A 27,416-nucleotide genomic window follows, 5' to 3' on the forward strand; every position below is an offset into this window, starting at 1 on the left:
GTGGGTGAATACCCACTTTGTCAGATGCATGCATTCACCCACGAAAGCTCATGCTCCAAAACATCTGTTAGTCTATAAGGTGCCACGGGATTCTTTGCTGCTTTTACAGATCCAGACTAACACGGCTACCCCTCTGATACTTAAGCAAACAAATTGGTCTTAGGCTCAGCTTTAATTTTGACAATCTCCTTGCTTTGGTCTGGATTTCACACAAATTAACATTGTAAGTAAAAGCTGATATTGTGTCTTATTACCATTGTTTGTTATGGATTGGGATGTGATCTTATAGACTCATAGACTCTAGGACTGGAAGGGACCTCAAGAGGTCATCGAGTCCAGTCCCCTGCCCTCTTTTGTTGTTTGTTCAGTTTATCATAAGGAAAAAAACTGACTTGCAATAGCATAACAAATTGTAGAAACTTCTGAAGAACAGAGGAGTTCATGTTGTGAAACAAACCCACACAGCAGAAGACAGGAACTTCACAATTACAAATGAAATTCCTGTTAACTTTACAAAACCAGCTTCCACTGGGTAAGTTAAGCCAGGCTCTTCTTGTACCTACATTCTGGATTTGTCCAGTAGTCGTGGGGATTGTTTCATAATGATGAGGTTCTTTTCATGCAGATTTTATTAGGTGAATCTGCCTTTTCTTACATGTAATTTGTGGGCTAATGATCAATATTGTCATGATTTCAGTAAATAACTATATGTGTGTATATATAATTGCTTAATAAAATGTGTAAACTTGGTGCATAAATATGTAAAAAATCATTAGGAACCCATGCTGAAAAATTATATGCATTTAGTATATAGTTCTGCTGTGGATTCTGTGCGTTCAAAATGAAAGCTGCCTAGTTCTTAGAGAGAGAACAGAATATGTGTAAAAATGTGAATTTTGTTTGGTAACTGAGGCTGCATCATTGTGTAGCACAAAATCCATCATGCATAACTTCAAAAGGGACATTTCATTACAGCAATGGTTAGTCATGTGGCAGTTTCAAACATTTTGTTCCAATCACTGTATATTTTCAGTGTTTAGAGTGAAGAACTGACAATCCAAACCATACATGCAGGAACATGCCTTAAAAGGTGAAACATGAATTGCCCATGCATCTAATGTGGCAGCAATTGCTGTGAAACAAAGTAAAGACCAGTACTGCGAATGCTTGTAGAAGCACCTAACTATAACCCTGTGAGCAGAACAATAGATTTCAATGTGGCTTTTTATGTGCACAAAGCTAACTACACGCATGAATATTTGCATGAGCATCCCTACGACTAAACTAAGTAGAAGGGTTATACAGGACTAGGGTTCCTGTTCTCTTAGCTCAAGAACAGCAATATAGTGTGGTTTAATTTTTTAATTTTGTGAAATTTTATTCTTAGCCTAATATTTCTGATGACAAACTGGAGCATGGGGTTATTTACCTCCTAAATTATAAATCCTTCAAAATAGAGGCTCATATTGAAAGCATAAGCACTCTTGCTGCAGCCTGAACTGTAAAAAGGAAAGGCTACCGTATTTGTTTTCAACGGCATTCACTTCAGTGAAAGCCGGTAACAAATATCTACTGCAAGAAGGAAGATAATCTTGTAGTAAACATACAGGAGTGGGTGTCAGGATGTCTGGGTTCTATTCTAGCTTTGCCACAGACTTTGTATATGACCAGCAGCAAGTCACTTTACCTTGATGCTCTCAGTTTTTCCATATGTAAAATGGAGATAATAGCTGCTTCACAAGGATGGTGTGACACTACATTCACTGATCCTTTGATGGAAATGCAAACTTATCTCATTGTTTAGTTATCAATATTTCTCACACACACTGCAAAAACCAGTATATATGAATAAGGGATGTGTAATAACTTTTTCCACAGACTGGGAAATTCAAACAATACTGTCAAGATTTAATTAAGTTGTCAACTCAAGATGCAATGTATGCATGTGTTGTGTATACAGGAAACATTTTAATGCTAAAATGCAGTTTAACACTATGTATTATAATTCTGTACATTGTTTGAAGTGGCTTGTGTATAATGTATTTATTGGACAAACTGTATATTAAAAATATCAGACCAAGTTCTGCTCCATTACACATAGGTAAAAGAGAGCAAAAATTGACTGGGAAAGGGGCTAGAAACAGAGCTTAAGGTGAGTAGAAAATAACCTGAAAGTAGTTACAATAGACCAATAGGGCAAATGTTAGAGAGCAGGCACATGTTTACTTGATGGCTCACTTAACTATTATTGGCCTTTACACAGTGAAGTTCCTAGATAAACATTGTGGTTGCTCAGGACCAGGCCCTACATCTATTTAAACAATGACTTTCTGTGATATTACACTATACTGATTGTGAATTTAACTGCAGGTACATGTGAGGCCATGTTGTTTCTGTATTCATTTCTTTAACATGCAGTGAGCCAGAAAGATTTGATATTTTTTGTGTGTCCAAAACCCACCAAAAGCAAGGAATATGAAAAGGGGGAGGAGAGAGAATAGAGTAGCAAGGATGGTAAAGCAAGAGAAAGGACAGAAGCACCGATATAAAGCAATAGCTTTTAGGAACGTGATCACAGTAATTGGGAGGCTAATGGAAAGCTCAACCTGCTGATTTTTTAAATCACTCTAAGACATAAGACACTCATTGCTTTTGGGATGATGAGGCCAATCCCAGAAACCAGCACTGTCTACTGATGCAAGGACTATAAATGAGAAAAAGAGGAGGAAATACTCAGATCGTTCACTCGTGAAATCATTAGCTTTTGAAGGGCAGCCATAATATCCAGGACCTAAGGGAAAGGTGCTACACTGACTACTACTGTGCACACAAATGTCAAGAAAAGGAGGAAACCTCATAATCCTAATGAGAAAGTGGTTACAAGCCAGAGATTCAGAAGAAAATTAAGTTTAAATAGACTCTGCTGTGGAAGGGAATCCAGTGACATGCTAGGGACTTGCCTAGGTTTGGGTTTTCACTCACAGGGCCAAATACTCTTCTCAGGCATATGCATGTAAATTGTAATTCCACTGAATTCAGTAGATTTCAACAGGGGTCATGGAAATCAGAATTTAGTCTCTATATTGACAGGTGTTGGGTGTAGTGTAAAGTCTCAGGCCTTGACAGGTGTTGGATATACTGTGAAGTCTCAGGCCTTGATAGCAAGAAAAGAAAGGGAGGGGTTTGACTCCTTTGACTGTTAATGAACACCACGGCTAGCTACCATAAGCATTCCCATCCACACAGAGAGAAAGAAACAGCACCATTGTGGTTAAGTTGCTGCCTGTGACACAATGAAGTGCAATGTGATATTCATTGTGTAGATTTCCCCTTCCAAACCCACTCCCCAGAAAAATCGAGTTACTGGCCTTTTAGGCCCTGGATTATTAGGTACAGTCAGGTGACAAATAAGTTTTATGAAGTTTTAATTACAAAAATCTTTCCTTAGAGCACTGTAGGGCCCATTCATTTCTATTGGAAGAATTAAAAAAAACAGGGAAAAAGCAATTTTGTGTATTGAAGACACTCACATTACAAACTCCATTTCAATAAAACTACACCCGTTTTAATTCTACTTGCATTTACACCTGTCACTTTAAAGGGTGACTGCAAAGAGTTAAAGGAAAGGGGAACATTACAATTTGGGACACTAACACTGCATCATGGCACAATGACTGCAAACCAGAAGGGAGCTCTGAAGAGGCGTATGAAAACAAATATGTACAGAAATCTGTCTTTTCCCTTTCCTGTTGTAGACTGTTATCAACAAAGGATCTCAGAGTTACCACTTTTCTTCTTCATTTCTCCCAGACCCTTCTACCAGATCATAACACTTCCCACGTGTGTAGAAGGCCAGGGCACGTCTTTACACAGAGGCACCTACTGAAGCCACTGCATGAGTTAGAATATGCCACGTGGCATCATTCCCTTAGTGTGGCCAGTCCACTCCCTGTAGGGGAAAGCATCCCTCCAAAGCTGAAGCGGCTTTATTTCTGCTGGGTGATGGCACAGAAGGAAGTTGTTATATCAGGTCTTACTGTGAGGTACCTCAATTCATCCCTGCTAAAGGAAAATGGTAAACAGGCTTCCTGAAGAGGCGGCAAACCCAACAACATCCCTGCATCTTTGGAGGCCACAGCTTCACCTGCACTCAGCTGGAAAGTTTTCTCCAGCACTCCCTCCCACAAATTGTAGCTGAACTCTCCTCCACCCTTTTTCTCTCCCATGTGTTTGGTATCACCAATATTTGGAGCACCTTTTTCCCCTCCTCACATGGGTTTGATCCTGGATTCCAGCTTAGCAGCTGGTTCCACTAAAGTAACTCCTCACGGTACCAAATACACAGGGCCATTCTCCCTTGAGAAAGTCAATGACAATACTACTACTGACAAGGAAGTTAAAGTCAGTACAGAGGACAATAAAGTAAAAACCACTAACAAAGGAATATCACTCCAAAAAACAATAGTATAACAAGGTTGGGGTGGGGTTGTCTTTATTGGCAACAGGAAAGTAGGACTGGAGGAAGGAAGGGGTTAAGGTTAATTTACAACTAATAAATATTTAGAAATAAGCTGAATTCCCTACCTCCTCACATTCACAAACTCCTCCAAACCTCAGCTCCCTCCCTAGCATCTTCCAAAACTAAATGATACAGCTGAATTTGCATGTCCTGGGATGGAGGGTTGCAGCAGTATGCCAGTTTAAACAAAAGTCACCTTACTTTTTCTTCTCTCTTTGATGGGATAGAGTCCTCTCCTAAACCCAAAGCAGGCTCACTGGTTTCCATGGTCTCAGATGCTCCTAACTCTCCATAGTCAGTGCCAGGTCAGCTCTGGATGCAGTGCTGGAATTGCTGATCCATGCGGTTAGAATCTCAGAGCCATGTAAATGCCCAATTTGGGGGAATTTAGCAGGGACTCCCTGAGCTGTGCTGTGTCTCAGCTTCCAAAAAAAGGCTCTTTTTCTTGGGACGCTAGTCACTGCAGTGATGGAGCTGCCTAATCCATACAGCTGAAGTCACAGAATAGTGCAAAACCTCCCTTTTAGGGGAGAGGGGCATCAGCAGGAACTCTCTGAGCTATACTCTGCCTCTCCTAGTTTTTTTTTTTTTCTTTCTTCAGATTTTCTTCTCTTTCAGCCAAGCTCAGCTGTCCCCTCTCCTGTTAACATGCTGGGACTGTGCAGCCCTGACTTGTCATTAGTGTAGCCGACTGCCTATCCATTTCAAGCTCCCTAATTGGCCCCAGTGGGGGTTTCTGGTTCCTTCTGTCCCCACCCCTGACTCCAAGCCTGCTGCAGGCCAGGGGGATGTGTCAGAGCCCTCTGGTAGCCGTCTTGGTTGTAGTCTTTGGGCTAGGCCCCCCCTGGAGGCTTAGCCCAGAGCTGGGAATCTCAAGTGAGGTTACATCCCCTTTCGGGGCCCTCAGAGTTCCCATGTGTGCAGGGTGGAGGACTAACCTAGGGCTGCTAGAAACAGACAGAGAAGAGGAGAAAGAGGGGAAAAACCAAACAGGCTGCTGGCAAGCTGGGGGAGAGAGCGCCATTGGCTCTGTGGCGGAAGGTATATCTCTGCCTTAAGTTTCTCCTTGAGCTCCAAGGAGGTGAGACCCACGTCCCGTTCTTTAGCTTTTGGCATCCACACCTTTAATTTAACAAGAAACTAAGTGGGGAGGGATTTATTAAAAGTCACCCACTTCTCCCTTTCTCTGCACGTGTCTCTGCAAAGCCTGGCACCACAGGTCATGCTGGTCAGCAGTGGCTGCAGCACACCAGCGGCAGCGGGATATGGACTTTGAGAGGACATGTGAGCATTAGAAGTAAAGCTGCCTTTTGATTGGGAGGTTGTGTTCACTAGGGGCTTCATCTTGCAGCATTCAAGTCCAGGGTAGGTTTTCCATTGACTTCAATGGAAGCAGGACTAAGCCCTTTCTGAGCTATGTTGTTTCCCTTCTCCCACCGCCATTTGCTCCTCCATTAATTTGGGGTGAGGAATTCTGCCCAGGACCCTTATGAGAACCCCAAAATCTTACTGAACCTGTTTAATGGATGGCTGTAGAATAGAGGCTCCCAAATTGCCGGGGAGGGCACCAGAACCTGATGGGGATGCACTGAAGGGCTGGTGTTAACAGGGAGCTCTGTCCAGCAGAGGAAGTGGCCAGTTCTCTGTGCAGGCTCCCTACCTGTCTTGCCTCCCCTACTGGCACAGTTACCAATTGGCTCCTTGCTGGGGAGGCCGACAGGGACTCTGCAAGCAGGGGCAGACTGTGCACTGTGAGTATTGTCAAACAGAGCCCCCTCCTGACTCCAGTCCCCTGGCCATTCTGCATGGTTCCAAGGCACAGAGCCCCATCTGTTTTCCCTGCCAGAGCCTGCATGGGGGAAGTGTATGGGGCTATACTGCTGGGTCAGGGTAAGGAGGGGTTTGTATCTGATAGGGGACCAGTACTTACAGGTGTAGCCTTCTGCTCCTGATCCTTCACCATCACCATGACACTGCTCACTTCACCTACACAGGAGGGGAGTGAGACAGGGCAGGGAACTAGGTCCTGGCAGTGAAGACCACTCAACACTGCAGACTGCAGAAGGTTTCCTCAAGTGAGTACCCACCCCCATGGTTAGCAGGCACTCCTCCTGCTACCAGCCACTGTGGGTACTGGGCACCCTCTGCCCTTAGAAAGAATGGAGCACAGAATCTCTGAAAAGGGGCTCACCAAAAAAGTTTCAGAACCTGTTCTTAGAATATTCAGTGACATTACTTTTAGGGCTGAGTGTGCTGCCACTATGGCACTTCTGGGCTCAAAATCCTCAGGCCAGAAGGACTTAGGTTTCCCGAGTGGTCATGAAGAGCCCAAAGTTACTTGGCTGGCCCTGCAAAAGCTTGTATTATTGGAGCCTCCAATAAACTTGTGTAATAAATTCTTGTAACTTTCTTTTAGCTACTGTGATAGAACTGAGGCAGTTGAGAGACTTTTCCTTCCATGGTGTTCCTTTCACTCTGTCCTTCATTCTGCCTCCTGCACAAAACATTGCAAAGTACAGATTACACGGGCAATTTGTTAATTCCTGTTTGCTTTTATGTGATTTGTACATTTCTCATCTGAGCATCAAGATATTGCTGGTATTCTTTCCTCTCTGCTGCCCAGAAGGAAAGTCAATCTTTCTGCACACCTTTTGAATTGGAAAAGTTTACTACTTGGAAGAACAAAGCTAACAGAAGTGTTGAAGCTGTCAGTATCGTAGGCATCAAGGGCTGAAGAAAATTGTGTGGTTCTTCTTCGAGTGATTGCTCACATCCATTCCAGTTAGGTGTGCGCGCCGCGCGTGCACGTTCGTCGGAAACTTTTTACCCTAGCAACTCCAGTGGGCCGGCAGGTCGCCCCCTGGAGTGGCGCCGCCATGGCGCCCAATATATATCCCTGCCGGCCCGCCCGCTCCTCAGTTCCTTCTTACCGCGTGTCGGTCGTTGGAACTGTGGAGCGCGGCATAGCTGTCCTCCACGTCCCTAGCTCTCCTAGTTTCTATCGCTGTTATCGCTTATCTCTAGTTCTATATAGTGGTTAACTTAGTATTGTTAAGTAGATAGTTTAGTAAATAGCTGTTAAGTAGTTTCTTGCCGGGGGCTTAGCCCTTCCCGGCACCGGGCGCCAGGCTCATGCCTGTTTCGCCAGGCTTCAAGCGTGTGCGGCCTGCAAGAAGCCCATGCCTACCAGCGATCCCCACGAAGCGTGCCTGAAGTGCCTCGGGGAATCGCACAGATCTGACAAGTGCCGCATCTGTAAGGCTTTTAAGCCGAGGACAAAAAAGGAGAGGGATCAGGAACGGGAGGCGCAGGCAGTCGGGGAACCAAGGGGGGCAGAACCAAGGCTCCTCAAAACCCCCGCCTGGTCCTAAGCCTTCATTTTGAAGGTGCGCTCGAGGGCGCAGTAACAGTTTCCCCTACGGATCCTTCCCTCCGTTCTTCCAACCGCCTTTTCGTTTTCCTCCCGGCGTGGTCCCAAATAACATCGGGACCGCTGGGCTTGAGCGTGGTGCAGACGGGGTACCGGCCTTAGCAGTTTGTTACGTTCCCTCCTTCCCGCCCTCCTTCCTCGTCCCTCTTCAGGGACCCCCTCACGAGCAATTCCTTCGGCAGGAGGTGCAGACGCTCCTCAGCAAAGGAGCTATAGAGGCGGGTTCCCGAAAACGAGAAAGGCAAGGGTTTTATTTCCCGCTATTTTCTGATCCCCAAGGCCAAGGGGGGCCTCATGCCTATCCTCGACCTGCGAGAGCTCAACAAATACCTCGTGAAGTTGAAGTTCCCGCATGGTATCCCTGGGGACCATTATTCCATCCCTGGATCCGGGAGACTGGTACGCCCGCCTCGACATGCAGGACGCGTATTTCCACGTTGCCATTTGGCCACGCCACAGCACCGCTTCCTCCGCTTCGTTGTGGGGGCTCGTCATTATCAATTTGCGGTCCTCCCGTTGGGCCTGTCCACCGGCCCCGAGGGTGTTTACAAAATGCATGGCAGTTGTCGTGGCGCACTCTTCGGCGAACCGTGTCCACAGTGTCCCTTATCTGGACGATTGGTTGATTCGGGGCACGTCGGAACAGCAGGTGTACAGCCATGTCCGCGTGATCACCGGCATGTTTGCGAGTCTGGGCCTCTTGATAAACACAGACAAGTCCACCATGAGGCCCACTCGAAGGTGGAATTTATCGGGGCCGTCCTGGACGCCACTGTGGGCAGGGCCTCGCTGCCTCGGCAGCGGTTTCCAGACCATGGCCGGCGATCGTTCAACGCTTGCGGTCAGCCCCGTTGACGTCAGTGAGGACATGTCTAACCCTGTTATGCCACATGGCGGAGTGCACTTTTTGTGACCCGACTACGCTCGGCTCCGCATGAGGCCTCTCCAGCTGTGGTTATCAGTCATACAGGCCAAGGCAACCGCTAGACATGTTAATCACAGTCCCCCCCAGAAGGTCTTAGATTCCCTCGGTGGTGGGTGGACCAGTCCGTCTTGTGTGCGGGTTCTTCCCTTTCACCCGTCTCAGCCATCGGTATCCCTGACAACGGATGCCTCAGATCTAGGCTGGGGGGCCCACCTAGGACCATGCGGAAGCAGGGCCTATGGTCCCAGGAGGAGGTGGGGCTACATATCAACATGAGGGAGTTGAGAGCGGTCCGCCTTGCTTGCCAAACGTTTTGTCATCAGCTTCAGGGTCGTTGTGTAGCCGTGTTCACGGACAACACGACGACCATGTATTATATCAACAAGCAGGGCGGCACCAAGTCCTCCTCCCTGTGCCTCGAGGCGATACGACTCTGGGACTTTTGCGTAGCCCACTCCATTCACCTCAGGGCTTCCTTCCTTCCCGGAGTACGGAACACGCTGGCGGATCGATTGAGCAGATCCTTCCTGTCACACGAGTGGTCCCTTCGACCGAACGTCGCTCTCTCCATTTTCCGGAGGTGGGGTTATCCCCGGGTGGACCTCTTTGCGTCCAAGGGGAACAGGAAGTGCCAAGCGTTCTGCTCCTTTCAGGGCAGGGAGCCGGGGTCGATAGCGGATGCCTTCCTCATCCAGTGGTCGACCCACCTGTACTATGCGTTTCCTCCGTTCCCTCTGGTTCACAAGGTCCTCCTGAAGGTGCGCAAGAGAGACGGGCTCGCTTGTGATCATGGTGGCCCGGCATGGCCCAGACAGCACTGGTACACCATGGCTGCTAGACTTGGCCGTAGCCGACCCAGTAGTCTCCCTGCCCCTTAATCCGGACCTGATTAACCGGGACCACGGGTCCCTCTGTAACCAGGAACTGACAGTCGCCCTGCACCCTCAGCGGCGTTTTGGATCCTGCCGTGGCTAACTGGTTCGAGCTGCGGCTGCCTCAACGCATGTGAGAGAGGTAGCTCTTGGCAGCAGGAAACCATCCACAGAGCCACATATTCGGCCAAAATGGAAACGCTTCTCCTGTTGGTGCGTAGAGAGAAATCTCCGCCCTATGTGGAAGTTTTCGGTATCCGAAATTCTAGATATGCTTTGGTCCCCTCAAGAAACAAATGGTCTCGGCCTTATCGTCCGTTTGCGAGTCCATCTGGCAGCTATCTCACCTTTCACCCGGGTGCGGACGGGTCGCTCCGTCTTTTCTCACATGCCGTGTCGAGATTTCTTAAGGGCTTGGAACGGTAATTCCCTAACGTCCGTCCCCCTGCTCCAACCTGGGATCTTAACCTGGTGTGTCCCGACTCATGGGGCCCCCCTTTGAGCCGTTAGCTACTATTGCTCCCTGCTTTACCTCTCTTGGAAGGCTGCCTTTTTAGTAGCCATCACCTCAGCTAGACGGGTGTCGGAACTCCGAGCCTTGTGGTAGACCCCCATATACGGTCTTCCACAAAGACAAGGGGCAGCTTAGACCACACCCTGCCTTTCTACCCAAGGTGGTCTCAGCCTTCCACGTCAACCAAGAGATTTTCCTCCCGGTTTTTTTCAAAACCTCACTCCTCAGGCAGGGAGCAGCAGCTCCACTCGCTGGATGTCCGTAGAGCTCTCGCGTTCTACATAGAGAGGACCAAACCCTTCCGCAAATCCCCCAGCTTTTCGTGGCGGTAGCGGACCGTATGAAGGGGCTTCCTATCTCCTCCCAGAGGTTATCCTCATGGGTACGTCCTGTATCAGACCTGTTATGACTTGGCCCATGTCCCTACGGGCCGTGTGACTGCGCATTCTACCAGGGCGCAGGCGTCGTCGCTGGCTTTCCTTGCCCGTGTGCCCATCCAGGAAATCTGTCGGGCAGCGACCTGGTCATCGGTTCCACACCTTTGCTTCCCACTACGCCCTGGTACAGCAGTCGAGAGAGGATGCGGCCTTCGGAACTGCAGTGGCGCCATGCCGCGACCTTCTCACCTCCGACCCCACAGCCTAGGTATGGCTTGGAGTCACCTAACTGGAATGGATGTGAGCAATCACTCGAAGAAGAAAAGACGGTTACTCACCTTTGTAACTGTTGTTCTTCGAGATGTGTTGCTCACATCCAATACACACCCGCCCACCATCCCCACAGTCGGAGTAGCCGGCAAGAAGGAACAGAGGAGCGGGCGGGCCGGCAGGGATATATAATTGGCGCCATGGCGGCGCCCCACCAGGGGGGCGACCTGCCGGCCCACATGGAGTTGCTAGGGTAAAAAAGTTTCCGACGAACGTGCACGCGCGCGACGCGCACAACCTACATGGAATGGATGTGAGCAACACATCTCGAAGAACAACAGTTACAAAGGTGAGTAACTGTCTTTTCCTGTATTTGACCAGAGGTTTTAGTCACTTAGGTGTCTCATCTGCACACACATAGGATTTTTTTAACCTTCATTATAGTGATGGGGCTGAGCCACAAATTTGGACCAGATTTGAATATCCTAAAATTGAGATTGGGTTTTGAGCTGGAATTTTGCATTTGTTCATGGCATATAAAGGATAAGTGATATGCTCAAAATTACACCAGCATGTTAGCATCTCAACCAGGATTAACATGCTGACGCAAAAGTCCATGTCTTGCCTGGAGGCACATTGGACATAATGAATTAGTCACTCAACCTTGAGCCTCAGTTTCCTCCAGAATTGTCTGATTTAAATAAAAAACAATTTAAATAACCGATTTTAATCTTGTTTTACATACGTACTTTTAGTTATTTAGCTAACGAAGAGTTTATTCCTGTTGGTTGGTAACCATTAAAACATATTGATTTGCACTTAAGTATAGTTTTTACACTATATTTTAAACATCTTTTTGCTAACTAGGAAGATTTTATATATATATAAAAATATGTATTTATTTAAGCAGTTGCTTAAATATTCACATTCTTGGTTTTTAGATTTTGTATTATGTTAGAAAATGGTTAATGATACATTTCTTATTTGCTAGATGATTAATTTTTTATTTATGATTTGTGTCAAGCAATGTATGGATGAAAACTGGGAATTCAATTAAAAAAAGCACCTAAAACATCATTTACAATTTTCATTTGTCAAATAAAACTACCTTAAAATATAAGGAAAAAAATTGATCAAACACATTTTGCATTTAAACTAACTGGCAGAGCAACGGAACTATTTTATGTAGTCGCTGAATTGAAGTGATTGTTTCTTATCACCATGTCCTTCAGGGTTTTCGAACTGGTAGATCTCATCCTCTCAGACCTAATTTTTATTCATAGAATTAAAAAGGAAAAGAAGCTTTCCTTCTTTTCCAACTCCCAATTAGTTTCTTAACTTTAAATGAACTAGTCATTGAACTGAACTAGTTGAATAAACAGAAATGAAGAAAATATTCTTTCTGCACTGGCAAAAGAAACTACTGCTATCAAAAGCTGCTTTAGCACTTAAACAATCTTTGATTCCAGGTGCTAAGCCAGTGATTGACACTAGTTCAGTGGTTTAACTTTCTTTTAAAAGTTTGGCAGCAAACATATTGCTTAATTATTTTAATTCATTTTATTTTGTTTTATTTTGGTATTTAATTTAAATGATTTTAATAGATTATAAACATTTAGGCCTTAACACAGGCTTTCATCATTTCAAATTTAATTGGTTTATTTTTAATAAGAAAAATGTCTTTAATTTAAATTTAAATTAAAAAAAACAATGTAAATAAATCCAATTTAAAACATTTTTAAATAATCAATTTTTATCCAGCATGGTCTCCCCATATGTAAAATGGGGCTAATGATAGATATGTAGTAGACGGGAGTTATGTGAGACATAATTGGATAATGTTGGAAAGTACTTTACAACATGTGGAAGCAGATTTTAGGATGTTAGGCTTCTGGCCTGCCTCATTCTTACCACATACTTGTATGTTTAGATCAGCTTCAGTTGAATAGTCAGTTAAATACCATGTACGTGTGCTTCAACAGTCCACACTTTTGCTTGAAAGTTTCTACTGCATGTTGCCATGGCACGCTTTCAAAGTTCAATAGATTTCATATTTCAAAATCATTTTTCCCCAAAACTTCTGTGAGTATATATAATCAGGGACTATGCATGTGTGACATTTTACGTTTAAGTTTCTGCTGTTTGTTTGACTTGAAAGAATGAATAATTTAGGTTTTATATTGGTAAATATTGGTTGCTTAGCGTTTTCTTATTTTGCTCTGTCTCATAACTGAACGCTCTAGTTGAAGTAGTTTACCATGAAATGCAATGGATTTTATGTCACTGAACATTTAAAATCAAGACTGGGTGTCTTTTTATAGATATACTATAGTTTATGGACAAGTTATTGGGCTAAATGCAGGAATTACTGAGTGAAATTCTATGGCTTGTATTATGCAGGAGCTCAGACTAGCTGATCACAATGATCCCTTCTAGCCTTTAAATTAATGAAAAATTGAAGATTTTGGCCAAATTATAATAGAAATCAGCAGCAGGCAGAGACATATCATGCAAAATTTCAGTACCAAAGATAAAGGTTTTAGAAAGTTATAAAGCCATGAAAATGGTTAACAATGGAAACTGTTCTGCAACATTAACTAAAGAGGGCACAATCAGCAAGTCCTATAATACACTCACATTTCCATTAGCCCTTCTTTGACAAATCAGTGTCATGTCACCTTTATTTCAAACCTCTGTGAACTATTTCAGTTTGATTTGTCATATTGTCCAAAAAATCAATTTGCAGCATGTTCATTAGGGCTCATGCTAGATTGTGACAGCCTGGCTGTATACAGTACTGTGACCTTTTAATCTAGCCATAAGCATCCAGGAACTGTTCCAAAAGGATTTAATACAACACAGCTCCTCTATCTATAAATTGTTCAGGCAGCTCTATCTCAAACTGTTGGATTGCCTTAGGGTTTAATTGAGTGCCATGTTCTGAGGCTTAAATTCCCATAGCTAGAGGTGAGGAGCCTATATGAACTATAAAGATTTGAACCACAGCAGTTAAAAATTGTTGCTAGTACTGTATAGTCATATGCCAAAGCTATAGCTGGAAATAATGAAAGGATACAAAGGGGATAGGGAAGATTGGCTCACAGTGCTTACAAATTAATCCCTGGTGTATAATATAACTCCACTGAAGCAATGTGAGATTAACCCTTTGTCTAGAACTGAGTGAAGTTTTTAGACTGAATTTTTTTCAACAAAAATGCAGATTTGGTGACTAAAATTAATGTGTGTCAATTTTTACTGAACTGTTTTGGTCGAACAAAACTTTCTAAAAGTCAAAAATGTTTGGTCTAGACAATTTTTAAAAAAACTAGATGGTCTGATTTTTCAATCAAAAACAACTTTTTGTTTCAAAATTGCCTTCATTTTATTAAAACATTAAAACATTGAAAAACCTCAGAATTTAAATGCAACATTTTATTTGCCCTGAAACTTTTTTCTCTCTTTTTTTTTTTTTACTTTCACTGAAAACTTTGAAAAATATCATTTTTGGTTTGACCCAAAGTGATTTTTTTCAGAATTACCAGCAAACCAAAAAAGCTGTCATCCATCCAGCTCTATTTCTGTCCACTGCACTGTACTTAGTAGGTTAATTTCTCTCCTCTGCCACAGTACAGTAGGTATAATTAAAAACAGAACAAAAGAATACCTCCAAGTGATGAGAAGAGTGAGAGAATTAGGTTGAATCATCATTAAGTGGCTTGGTCTTATCCTGAGAACACCTTACACAATGAACACCTCTGCTAGAATCTTCTCACTGATGCTGGGTGCCAAATGTTACCTTGTGTATATATAGTATTCATAGTATTCTCTGTCCAATTCCGGTTGATGAGGCACATCACGACCACAGCTGTATTAGATCTAAATTAGCAGATGTTTTGGAGCATGAGCTTTCGTGGGTGAATAACCACTTTGTCAGATGCATGTAGTGGAAATTTCCAGGGGCAGGTATATATATGCAGGCAAGCTAGAGATAATGAGGTAGTTCAATCAGGGAGGATGAGGCCCTGTTCTAGCAGTGGAGGTATGACACCATCAGCTCAGGATTAAACAAAGACTGTGAATGGCTTGCCAATTACAGAACCAGTTTCTCCTCCCTTGGTTTTCACACCTCAACTGCTAGAACAGGGCCTCATCCTCCCTGATTGAACTACCTCATTATCTCTAGCTTGCCTGCATATATATACCTGCCCCTGGAAATTTCCACTACATGCATCTGACAAAGTGGGTATTCACCCATGAAAGCTCATGCTCCAAAACGTCTGTTAGTCTATAAGGTGCCACAGGACTCTTTGCTGCTTTTACAGATCCAGACTAACACGGCTACCCTCTGATACTAGATCTAAATTGTCAGACATAGATTTGGTTCTAGCCATGAAAATCTATCCCCTCGCCTATTTAATAGTAAAATTAATCAAAATATAACAGACTTGCAGTTATTGGCCCAGCTGGTGGTGTTAAGAGGGGGAGGGACAGCATGCTATCTTACAAATATCCCATGAGAGATAGCACACGGCAGTGGCCATTTTCCAGGGTTTGCTATTATTATTTTTAAATCACTATCTCCATCCCTGACTATCGCATACCAGAAGTATTACTTTTCAGACACTGTGAGAAAGGCAGTTTAGCCTGGTTCATGTGTCATATCTACAATGAGATCCAAAATTCTTGGAAAAAGTCTGGGTAATTCTTCCCATCCCTGGAAAATGTTTGCTGCAGATTACCGTACTGAGTGCACTGGTGAAAGAGAAAATATTTCTCAACTCTGGATTCTTAAAGTAAGGGCCTATATATACAGAGACTTAGTGTGTGCAATCAGGGGTATAAATATACAGCACACTAGCTTGCTGTGCACTAAGTGGTCTCATGGATCCTGCTGCCACACAGTTAAAGTTCCATTGTGTGCTTTGATATACTGCTGTTTAAGCTAGTGCACTGTAGATTCACACTTGAGTTGCCACATGCTGCACTCTATATAGATGAGCCTTCAGTGTGCTGAGTGGTATGGTCCTGTAAGGTATTATATAGAGGTCATGTCCAGTTTGTAATGCATGTTTTAAAAAGCTTTGGGTATTATTTTTAATGCTCACATGATTTTAGTGTTCATGAAAAGTGCTCATGTCTGAGGTCCTTTCTCCACAGAAGAGCTACAGAATGGGCAGCAATAAAGCGATATTGTCAATATTACGATGTTCTTGGTCCCTCCAGCTCAAGGTTGACTTCTTTGAACTAGAGGATAGTTTACAGTTCGGGCCCATGCAGTCATTCACCTCCCTGCTGAGTCTGCCAACAAGAGGGGGAGGGGCAATTAGTGCCAATTGTGATGTGGTTTGTGTGATAAGTGCTCCTGTCTACCGGGAGCCAAGCTGAGTCCAAGTCATTGCACAGAGGCCACCAAACTATCCCTTGTTAAAACTACAGATGTCTATCTTAATATTTGTGCACATATATGTTTGGCTACTTTTCTGCACTGAGATGGCACTTGTGAGACAACAGGGCACCAGAGAATTTTCTTATGGCTTTTGGGGTGTAATCTGGTGGTCTGATGGCAGTTGTTAAAGCCAGAAATTTCCAGAGAGGAAACATGCTCTAGAAAGGAAGAATGATTCACAGGGTAGGGTGCTAATCGCAGAGATGGGCGCTTCTGGTTCAATTCCTTCCTTCAGCACAGATTTGCTGTGTGTCCTTGAAAAAGTCACTTAGTCTCTCTGTGCCCCAGTTCCCTATCTATAAAATGGGAATAATAGTATTTGCCTACCTCATATGAAGATAGATACATTAAAGATTTGAGGCTCTTGGATACTGTGATAATAGGGTCCATATAAATACTTAAAATAGATAAAAAGTTCTAATTCCAGCTCTGATACTGACTCTCTCTGTGACCTTGGGCAGATCACTTCACCTCTCTGTCCAAGTTCCCTCATCTATAAACAGGCATAGTATTGTTTACCTCACAAAGGTATTTTAAGGCTTAATTTGTTATGAGACTGCTAAGTATTATTTATATTATTGTGGTTACTGATTTTTGAAAAAGGTAAAAATTTAGCTGTTTCTTTCCCCTATCCTGACACACATGAATCAGACTTTATCTTAATAAAGATAAATGTACAGATTAATCAGCCATGAATTGTGATGTGAGAATTGGAAGGTCTCTAGAGAGAGATGAAATGGAAGGGATGGATGATGCCTGTCACTGCACAGATGGCAGACATATGCCACTAATTATTTACTGCCTCTATTTATTGGGGAAGCTGGATATCTAATTTAAATTTCAGTGAATTCCTGTTTTCTGTTTACATCTGCAATTGGAGTATAAGAATTTATTTTGTAGACAACACGTTGACATTTAGAGACTGGCCTGAGCCCAGGGGAGTTTGGGTTGTAAACTGCACTTCAGTGCTTGGGTTCATTTCTGCGGAGAATCTGCCTTGACTTTCACTTAAATAATGGTGTCTTGATGTCATACCAGGTCTTGGGATGTAATGTCAATGGTGCAGCTCAGTGAATTGACAGAGATTTCCAATGGAGATTACAGTATTTGACCTTCTCCTCTTTCATTTGTAAGGAAAACTCTAAAAAGTCAGTAGGTAATAATGTTTTACTTGATTTCTGTATAACAGCTAAGTTGTCATATGGGCAATATTACAAATGCATTTTTTGGAAAAATGTATGGTGAGCAAAGATTGTTGCTAAAACTGATGCAATCCTATGGTAAAAGTGTAAAAGTAATGAATGTAGGTGTGCTGGAGTTCTTCATCTCATTTACAGCAAATCTGAATATCCTTTGAGTTTCATTTTGACTTGTTTTACAAAATAAAATCATTTGTAAAACTCTAAAATATTAGATTCCTTCTTTTATGGGTTGGTTTGGCATTATTCACTAACTATGCCATATCACCATTTGAATCAGCCTGTGCATTGGACACATCCATGGTCCTGTTTTTAAAGAAATTCCTTGCATTCTTTATCCAATAGGGAAGTGAAGATTGTGAGTTGGTTTGAGTCAGTTTATTCATCATTCACAAAGGGAAGAGCAGACCATTGAACCTTATACTTTCTGCACTGCTGGGAATCATTACTGTTATTAAAGTGCTAAGCACTGTACATGATCACATGGTAAAAGCCAAGCTTTTCTGTCCTTTCTAAAACTGAATTAAATGCTTATTATGAAATGTGACCTATTGATAGCATTGGAGACTGAAAAGCTTCATTTATTAGAACTTGTATAGTATGTGCAAATGGCAGTGCACATACTGTACCTGATACCCGGTCATTGCTGAGAGTGAGTCTAGATCGCTATCAGTGCTGCCCATTCAGTCCTTGTTCTCTTAGGGTGCTGGGTGATGCAATTTGTGATCCAAACACCTGACCACTAGAAAGTGGACCAAGTCATTTCATATACTTTAGAATTTTTCAACTTGTCTTTAGCTGAATCAGTGAGCAAGAACCAAAATTCTCCTGTGCCATTAAACTAATCCCATGAGCCATCCAAAACATAGACACATGAGCATTTTTTACAGAGTCAGAGATGAGTTATGGGTAAAGACCATTCAGATGGGTAAGACAGTCCAACCACTTCTCAAACATGTCTACCTCAAGACTGGCTACCAGGGCAAATTTGGAGCCACCTGTCCTTGTGGAGCCACAATGATCTCTGCTACAGAACTGCATGTGCTAAAAGTCTGTTGTAGAATTTTACATTTGGGATCCTACATTTAATCTTTAATGCACTCATCATCTGTATTCATAATTAAAAAGCACAAATTTAATTTGATAGGACCATGTTTTCCTGACCACTCACCATTTATGCTATTTTACATGGACAGTTCTTCCTATATTTCTAGGAGAGCCACTTGTGGTCACTCCGCAGCTTTTGTTATTGAGGAAGGAATTGTGTGACGTGATGGGGGAAGATAGAACTCTAGGGATGGCAAGGCATGTATTCACCCTGATCTTTACTAGCATGAGATTCCATTGCAAAGGGTCTACCAGTGAGAATGCCTGACCTCTTGACAGTTTTATCCTCAGCTTCGTCAGCCATTACATTCCCCGTGATTACAACTGTTTTGGTGGATCACACAGAGCAAGAGAGAGCTCCACCCACTGAGAACTTTAAAGATTGGCACCAGTATACCACTGAAGCTGAAGCCAGTGCAGAGTTCCAGGGTTATGTATAATTTATATGGTTGTCAGGATCAGACCCAAATAAAGGGTCAGATTCTGCCCTTATTATTCCTATGCGATCCTATTGAAGGAAATGGAATTGGAATGGCATGGGTGAAAATAAGGACCTAATCTTGTCCAGACTATTTTCACTTTGTCATAAACAGATAAGTAAGAGTTAATAGAACAAAAGTGCTTCATATCTCTTTTGCCTGGAAAGGGTTAACAAGAACAGTGAGCCTGGCTGTCACCTGACCAGAGGACCAATCAGAGGACAGGATATTTTCAAATCTTGAGGGAGGGAAGTTTGGGTGTGTGCTGTTAGTGTTTGGTTGTTGTTCACTCTGGGGGCTCAGAGGGACCAGATGTGCAACCAGGTTTTTCTCCAATCTCTCTGATACAGATTCTTATAGATTCAAAATAGTGAGTACTAGGTGCTAAGGTGAGTTAGGCTTATGCTTGTTTTTTTTATTTGCAAATGTGTATTTGGCTGGGAGGAGTTCAAATTTGTATTTTTCTGAAAGGATTTTAATTTGTACTTGAATACTTAGGCTGGGAGGGTATTCCCAGTGTCTATAGCTGAAAAACCCGGTACCTATTCCATTTTAAATTTACAAAGATAATTTTTACTGTTTTTCTCTCTTTAATTACAAACTTTTCTTGTTTAAGAACCTGATTGTTTTTTTAATTCTGGTGAGGCCCCAGGGGACTGGGTCTGGATCTGGATCCACCAGGGAATTGGTGCGGAGAAAGGAGGGAAGGGGGAGGGAAAGGATTACTTTCTCTCTCAGGGGGAGTCTGGGAGCGGGAGAGAGAAGGAGGGAGGAAGGTAAATTTTCCTCTCTGTTTAAGATTCAAGGAATTTGAATCACAATGATCTTCCAGGGTAACCCAGGGAGGGGAAGTCTGGGAGAGGCAACGGTGAGGGAAAGGGTTTACTTTCCTTGTATTAAGATCCAGAGGGACTGGGTCTTGGGGATCCCCGGGCCAGGTTTTGGGGGGACCAGAGTGTATCAGGCACTGGAATTCCTGGTTGGTGGCAGCGCTACAGGTTCTAAGCTGGTAATTAAGCTTAGAGGAATTCATGCTGGTACCCCATCTTTTGGACACTAAGGTTCAGAGTGGGCAATTATACCATGACACACTTCTTCTCTTGTCCAGTGTTGGGAAGTTTGGTGGCACACAAAGGAAGTGGGTTAACATTAACCAAACCTTCTTGAACCCCAAATACAGGTTCATATGAGAGATGTGCAAAAATTTGGATATATTCTTATTTTATTTGGATTTTTCTTGTCCCTCAAAGAGAAGCAAATCTAAACTAAAGCAGTGGAATTTTCAGAAGCACTCAAAAATGGCCTCCCTCTGCTCTCATTAAAGTTAAAATTTTCTATTGACTTCAGTGGGGATAGAATCAGGACAATGCTGCACTCTTCTGAAAATCTCACTTAACATGTTCCTAATCATTCAAATCATGATGCCAAAATTGTTATAACTTTCCTCTTACAAAAGTCTCTGAGAATGACACACTCAAAAATCTTAGTGGAAATTGAAGGATGCTGTCAATAAGATTAACAATGTAAATTGAAGTTAATTTCATAATTGGATTGTGTGTATAGGGTACATGTTTGCTTATAGCTGGCATGCATTTTCCTCAGCCAATACTATTGGAATGTGATCAGTCCTGCTCTATTTCTGCATGTAGCAGATAATTCCTTCTGCCTGTTCCTCCCTTTTCCCCCTGAATCTCAAACTCACAGAGGTTTCATAGAATTGGTACATTTCATTTCATCAGCTGGAAACAAGGACTGTGGCAGGTATATGTCTATTTGTCAATTCTTACTCATATGAGTAGTTACATTTAAGCCAGTGTGGCTACTCACATGAATAACAGTTGCAGTTTGGGTCTAAGGGTAACATGATCAGCACCTGCTGACTACCCAAGTCAACTGTCCCTATTTTTGGGTGAAATATTTGTTTTGTTCCCAAAAAAGTTCTCCCAATGAAATGGAGTGAAAATATGTGTTCCAGTTCCTCCACCCCAAACTGTAGATTCTGAATGTTGGCCAGTATGTGGCCAAAAGGTAAAAACTAACCAAGTTTAAAGCAAACAAACTCCAAAAACATTTGTAACAGAAATATGGCACTGTGGCTTTAAGAGATCCACCTTAACCAAGCCTCCCCCCCCGCCCTTGGTCTGAGTGGACTACGTCATTGGGGATGCAAGGATCAGATAAATCTGCAGCTGGAGCAACAGGAGAGCCACGAGAGTACCAGAGGACATCTGCAGAGCTACTCCCAGGTAGAAGTGACCAGCACGTCTCTATTTAAGCATTGCCAACTGTCTAGTTACACTAATTCTTTTCCTAGTAACCAAGGGCTTTTCCTTACTACTTTGCACTTACTGCATGTTGTTTTTATCTCTTGCTGATAGTTTTCTTCCTTTTCCTCTCAGAATGAAGCATGCTAATTTTATTTACTGAGGCTGCTGTCATGTCTGCATTTCATGCATATGCCTGTTGGGGTATTTAATCAGTCTGATGTGCTAGCTGGGATTTACTTCAGGCCATTTGTTCACTAATCACATAGGATCAGCTGTTTGGTTCTTCCCCCCCCCCCCCCCTTCCCCTGCAAAGCACACAGTATTCAACAGAAGTTAACAGCCAGCACATAATTCCTCTCTCTCCCTCCCTCCCTCCAACAAACCAAAAACTACTTTTAAGCCTCATTCTACATTTATCATTTTATTTTTCTAATTAGTTGTATGCCAGGGGATGTGTTTGTGATACACTTGGAATAATCCATTTGTATTTGCCAAACTATCTTCAAATTGCTTTTGAGCTAGTCTCAAAAAATGTTTTATATTCTACAGCTAACTTGCAAAATATTTTATTATTTGTTAATATGAACCATCTTCAGATTTGCTTCATGAAAGCAATAAGCTGATGCACATTAAAATTAATCGTATTAACAAAAATCTGCAGTCTCTTGTCCACTTTTTTTGTGTGCCAATGTTAGTTTAAAAGTCAATTTGTTTTAAAGTGTCTCCAGCAGCAGCATACTTTCTATACATCCATCTGTGAAGATCTGCACCATTTAAATAGTGTAACTTCTATATTGCATGATATTCATAGCTTAAATGATATATGCTGGCATCAAGTAGAAATGCATTACAATGTCATAACACTAACATGGCTGAATGTAACATTCCTAAACTGCTGACCATTTAAGCAACTGTGGCTGGACTTTATTATGAGGAAAGCCTTACAGTTTCTAACTGCTTTCCTTCTTCTGCAAAAAAAAAAAAAAAAATCCCTCAGAAAAATTCTGGAATTGAAACAGCATAGAAAAACATAAGGTGAAAACTCCAGCTCTGCCCAGGGATTGGGTATGGTACATCCTAGCCAATGGAAGGATGTTGCCATATGCACAAGTAGCATATACAACTTGTAAATTAGCTGTGTGCAAAATGGGTTGCCATGTATTTTTATAAAATATCCTTAAACATTAAAATTTTTCTTTATTGGTAGACATTACCAAAAAGGCTTTGGTGTTGGGCATGTAAAAGCTGGTGGGCAAGTTGTTTGATTGTTGGTCTGAATTGATCATTTTGGGATCTGACCATCAAAATAAAATTCATTCAATTTATCTGCCTCTGAAGGTGAAATAGTTTACAGGCCTCATATCACCAAATCATAGTGGAATACATTATGAATGATTGCAAATGAATGTACAGATTATACTCTTCCTAGATATGAGACCAATCTTGTTATGGCTCAGGTGCCCTTGACTCTGTTTGTTTTGAAACCCATGGGAGTAGACGGTGCTCAAACTCAGGACTTGGTCCCATATTCTCATTTTATTAGAGTGTTTAGAGTAAATCCTAGTAAAACATCTTACAATACTTTCTTAGGCCTGGTCTACACTTTGGGGGGGGGGGCGCGATCGATCTAAGTCATGAAACTTCAGCTACATGAATAATGTAGCTGAAGTCAACATAGCTCTACTTACCACGGTGTCTTCACTGTGGTAAGTCGAGGGCTGACGCTCCCCCATTGATTCCACCTATGATTCCACCTATGCGGAGTACCGGAGTCAATGGGAGAGTACTCAGTGGTTGGTTGATCGTATCTAGACTAGACTAGACTTGATAAATCGACCCCCACTGGATCGATCACTGTCTGTCGATCCTGTGGGTAATAGAGACAAGCCCTTAGTACTATAGCATTTGGTAGAGTACTCTTACGTGAAGATTTTACTGCTTCTTGGTTTTGGACAAAAGGCCAGGTAGTTAGCTCTTCATGTAGCATTTCCATTTCCAGAGTCTCCCAAACCGAGGAAGTATCCAGAGGCATAGAAATTAAATCTAAGAACCATCCGAGATATGTTTGAATATGAAGTAAGCTTTGTGTCCTGGGTCTACTAGTGGGTTGTAGTTCATGTCACAAATGGCCCTCGCAGCTGGCTCAAATTGGCAAGCTTGATGGAATTCTCAATACAGAAGTTGAGTGACTTAACTACTCACTCTCACCTATAGTAGTGGGTCATCTGGGTGAGGAACAAGCATATTGGTGGGGCCACGGGGGTAGACTCACATGACTGCTGCCCATGTGGTACACATTCTCTGGATAAGTAAGGAACCCCAGGACTGTCAGTCTGACACTTCTCATGAAGTGTTTTGTTGTGTTTTATTTTATTTATTTTTAAAACTCCTCTGGACCTCCAAGGAGGTCCAGGTTTTTATCATTATTCTTTTGATGAAGTTTGAGTCAGTTAGTTATTTTATCTGGACCATTTTCACTTCCCTTACTACTGAGGCCCCAGTTATAAATACGTTAATCTTACGCATTTGATTATCTAGCATTATATAGGCAAAACTCAGCTTTATAGAGGATCAGGGGACTTTAAGGGTGTCTAAACTCCATAGGCCTAATGCTAAGCTCCATTGAGGTTCCTGAACCCGACTTAGGAGCTTAGCAAGTACTATAACCTGAAATACCAATCCTGCAGGATCTGATCTGCACTAATTGCAGCCATGGGAAACATAACTAATGTTTGGTTAAACCAAAGATTTGGAATATCTGGGATTACTGTAACAAAACATCATACTTAAAACAGGAATATTAGTATACTGGATTGATTTTCCCCCAAATAGATGTGCAACTAACCTAATCACTTGCATTAATGATTGGATGTATTAAATATTATTGTCCTCCATTTGACAAATAATACTGAGGCAAAGAGATATTGAAGGCTTAATTTGAAGACATTCAGTTTACCAAGGGGATTGTTATCAAACTAGAAACAGTAGTTTGTCTGAAGCCCAACTGGTACATTATCTTAAGCAGACCACATGAAAGCTCACTGAGGCCATGATCTTTCAAACTTCTCCGTGTACACTATCTTTTGCATATGCACAGAGCTCATTGCAGGATCGGAGCCTAAGTCAAGTGTCAACCAACCTACCTCTGATGTAAATCTCTTGGAGATTCTTAGTCTTATAGATCAGTGGTTTTCAAACTTCTGGCTGGCCAGTTGAAGAAAATTGTTGATGCCCGCAACCCAATGGAACTGGGAAAGAGGGTCTTGGAGGGGGTTGGGGTGTGGGAGGAGGTCAGGGCTCTGGGCTGGGGGTGCAGGCTCCAGGGTGGAGCCAGGGATAAGGGGTTTAGGGTGTAGGATGGGGCTCTGGGTTTGGTGGGGGCTCAGGGCTGGGGCAGGGGATTGGGAGGCGGAGTTGGATGTGGCCTTACCTTAGGTGGCTCCTGGTCAGCAGTGCAGCAGGGCTGCTAGGACAGGCAGGAAGCCTGTCTTGGCACCGCGGACAGTGCTGTGTCCCGGAAGTGGCCAGCAGCAGGTCCGGCTCCTAGTCGGAGGCATGCACGCTGCTCTTGCCTGCAGGCACTGCCCTCCCCCCCAGCTCCTATTTGCCAGGAACCGGCCAATGGGAGTGCAGAGCTGATGCTCGGGGAGGGAGCAGCGCATGGAGCCCCGTGGCTTACCCTCCTAGGAGCCAGACCTGCTGCTGGCTGCTTCCAGGGTGCAGCACAGTGTTGGAAAAGGTAGGGACTAGCCTACCTTAGCCGGGCAACGTTGCTGACGGGACTTTTAATGGCCTGGTCGGCGGTGCTGACCAGAGCTGCCACAACCCAGTGCCTTACATTCTGTGACCCAGTACAGTCGCGACCAACAGTTTGAAAACCACTGTTGTAGACTTTACAATTTTGTTATCACAGTAATGTTCAGGGTACTAATTCACTACTGAATATAAAATATACAGGATGAGCAATGTGACCAAGTTAATGTAGTCATAGAAACCTTATCACTTGGAATTTCTGTGACTTGATTAGTGCTTATTTCCTCAATCTTAACTCTGCATTGATGCTATAGGTTTTTGTCTTTCCATTCAGTTGATAGTAATGTACTTCCAAGCATTCAGTCATAACTTTCCTCAAGCTCTTTCTTTATAGTACAACAACGTAGTATCCTGGCATTTACAAATTGTTTCCACTACTCTAATGAATCTGCCATTAGTTGTCAAACCATCGCCCAGTTCTATTCTGAGCCATTACTTTGAGGTAGCCATTCTCCCCCTTGCACGCAAGTTACATTAGTGTCTATGTTAGAGTATCATTGTTACCTTTACGGTTGCATCTCCTCTGACATGAATTTACAGCTGTTTTTATCAACACTGTTTTTATCAGCTGGGCAGCACTGGTGGGACTTGCTGAACTCCAGATAATCCTTCATTGTGATATGAGAAGAGAGAATTTCATTCTGTTCTCTGATTTTTTTTTTTTTTTTTAATAAATGTTGTTAGTTAAGTCTGTGACCTTCTTGTCTGATTAAACATAGTTACTATCTACATACTTCTCATTTTTAGGGGAAGTGTAAGCTGAAGAATGTGGGGGAGGAGGTCACCATTAAAGATAGTAAATGCCACCTTCTGGGGCAAAATAAAAGACTTTGAGAAAGATGCTCTTTATAGTGATATAAAGAAATATTAAGAAACTAAAATGGGCTGTAATTAAAAGTCATCAGAGGTTTTTGACAAGAACAGGGGTGTTATGTAGAATAGCTTATTACATCATCAGGTTTCCTAAAGTGCTTTACGAAGTTCTGAGTTAAATGTGATGGGTTATAAAAAAAAAAAAAAAACAAAAAAAAACAAACCCACACTAGGACGGAAGGGGTTAAAGGACAGTACTGGGCCCAGCTAGCACTGTCCCTCCAACCCTGCAGAGCATGCTGCAGTTGGAGATAGGGTTGGAGAGGGAGCAACCAGGTTCTGAAGGCTGCAGAGGAGTACAGACCTATCCTGAAGGCTCTTGCCAAAAGGGGCTAGAGATGCCTCCCTGAGGTGCCAGGACTGTGCAATGAGCCTGGTTCGAGTTGATGGTTTGTTTACCTTTTCATTTGTCTTTTTCCTTATCTGGGACCAGAAGTGGAGGGAAGTAGTGGTAGGAAGTGACCCCAGGAGGGTAACTCAGAGGTTGCCCCCACCCCAGAGGTCAAATGCTGCTGACTTTCTTATGACCTTGGGTAAGAGCCTGGTGGAGTGGTGGCCCTGGGTTTCCCATCATTGCCCCATTGAGTGGATGCTAACCACTAGGCCTCACAGCCCACTGAGAACCCTATTACAGTTACATACTAGTGGTAATGACTTGCTGCTGGGATGGTACACAATGCAGCAACCTAGTTGTCTCTCTTTGCCCCAAATTTTCCCTATGGGCATATGGGCCTGATTTCCCCCTCCCTTCCCCCTACCCTGTCGATATGTTGAGCACCTGTATTTTCCATTGACTCCAGCAGTCACTGGGTCTTTGAAAATCAGACACCATATGATCAGCACGGAGGGTGGCAGAATTTATTTCATTTGGAGTGACACTCATGACTGCATATAACTGGCTGTCGCACCACTAGTCCTCTGCTCAAGATGCAAGAATTTGCACAAAACAAGCACCATCTGTACTGCAGGAATTCACAGTAAACCTGGTGATATGACTATAGCATGAAGAGCTCTGGCTGTTATAGCAGCTCATTATGTGGCACAAGGCTTAAATTCAGGAGTGGCAAGGAGAAGGGAACAAAAAAGAGGGGGAGGGTTAGTGGGAAGGGAAAAGGGAAGGGAAGGGAAAAGGACACAGTAAAGGGGGAGCAGGGAAATGAGCATTCTATAATCCCTTCTCTCCAATGCTGCTATTGGTACAGAGACTGTGTGGGCAAACATGGAAACATAATTCACACTGCCTTGGGCCTTAGATCCTGTTGTACTGAAAGGGAATGTTGCCCAGGACAGAAGAGGTATTTCTTATAGGTTCCCTGAACATGCCA

At 43.1% G+C, this 27,416-nt stretch overlaps 1 protein-coding gene across 2 annotated transcripts in view; it reads left to right on the forward strand.

Moving 5' to 3' along the window:
* Positions 1-27,416, forward strand: part of LDB3 (LIM domain binding 3) — a 255,403-nt gene that overhangs the window by 6,305 nt on the left and 221,682 nt on the right. The window contains exon 1 of one of the 2 annotated variants that reach the window (XM_030569173.1): positions 21,330-21,384. The exons of the other annotated variant lie outside the window; for it this stretch is intronic. The gene's annotated coding sequence lies outside the window, so the exon portion shown is untranslated. Of the gene's footprint in view, positions 1-21,329; positions 21,385-27,416 lie in introns of those variants that run through there. 2 annotated transcript variants of the gene reach the window in all.

Source organism: Gopherus evgoodei, chromosome 7 (assembly GCF_007399415.2).
Source record: "Gopherus evgoodei ecotype Sinaloan lineage chromosome 7, rGopEvg1_v1.p, whole genome shotgun sequence".
Lineage (NCBI taxonomy): Eukaryota > Metazoa > Chordata > Testudines > Testudinidae > Gopherus > Gopherus evgoodei.